The sequence below is a fragment of the Elephantulus edwardii genome, unplaced genomic scaffold (genome assembly GCF_000299155.1).
Source record: "Elephantulus edwardii isolate Elephantulus edwardi_28Jun2011 unplaced genomic scaffold, EleEdw1.0 scaffold00135, whole genome shotgun sequence".
Taxonomy (NCBI): Eukaryota; Metazoa; Chordata; class Mammalia; order Macroscelidea; family Macroscelididae; genus Elephantulus; species Elephantulus edwardii.
Window position 1 is genome coordinate 8,144,138 of NW_006399885.1, and position 1,268 is coordinate 8,145,405.

Sequence of the window (1,268 nt, forward strand, 5' to 3'; positions counted from 1 at the left end):
TGATAAATCGTCCACCAATCTTGACCCCACATTTCTCCTCATAGAGCCCAGCCTCCCGGATAATCTGTTCTGCATATAGGTTGAAAAGGTATGGAGCAATAATTGTTTCTCTGAGTAACAATTATTGTTACTACCATATATTACGCAAAAGGCTGCCCTATAAAGAGACAAGGAAGTTTTGACAGTACAGGATCAGATATATATTGGAATGCCATTATTAATGATGAGAGACCACAAATGATTGTTACAATTGAAGGGCATAAATTACAAGCCTTGGTTGATTCTAGGGCTGACGTTTCAATTGTGGCTACTCATCAATGGTCCCCAGAACTAGTATTAAAAGATGTGTCTGTTACTTTTACTGGAATTGGTACTATGACTGGAGTGAGACAGTGAACATGTTTTAGAATGTGAAGGACCAGAAGGTCAAAACGGTAAATTACAACCTTTTGTAGCTTATATTGCGATTACTTTATGGGGCTGAGATTTATTAGCTCAGTGGAGAGCTACATTACAAATAGCTACTATCTCAACTCCAGCAAAAAATATGATGCTAAATATGAATTATATTCCAGGAAAAGGAAACAAGGAGTTGCTAGTTTTCAAGAACCTAAATTTAATCACAGAATGGATTAGGATATCCAAATTTATAATGAGGGCCACTGTTCCTCATTATGCTTTTCCCTTAACTTGGCTAACAGAGAAACCAGTTTGGGTGGAGCAGTGACCCCTACCTAGAGAGAAATTAGAAATTTTAGAAAGATTAGTTCAAGAACAATATCTAGCTGGTCATATAGAAGAAACCACTAGTTCTTGGAATTCTCCAGTGTTTGTAATAAAAAAGAAAATCAGGTAACTGGAGAATGATAACTGATTTAAGAAAAATTAATGAAGTAATTCAGCCTATGGGTGCTTTACAATATGGACTGCCTCTTCCCTCTATGATACCTGAGGGATGGTCAATTATTGTTATTGATCTTAAAGACTGTTTTTTTACTATTCGACTGCAACCTAAAGACAGAAAAAAAATTTGCCTTTACTGTTCCTGTTATTAATAATCATAAACCTTCCAAAAGATATTTCTGGAAAACAGGGCTAATTTGACTTTACAAACTATGTTGAAAAAGCAGAAGGGGGAGATACAATGGGGCAAATATCGTCTCCTCAAACTATTTTACAAAAAACCTTGTTGTTATTGTTGTTATGTGCCGTCAAGTCATTTGCGACTCATAGCGACCCTATGTACAACAGCCCTAAACCGTGCTCTA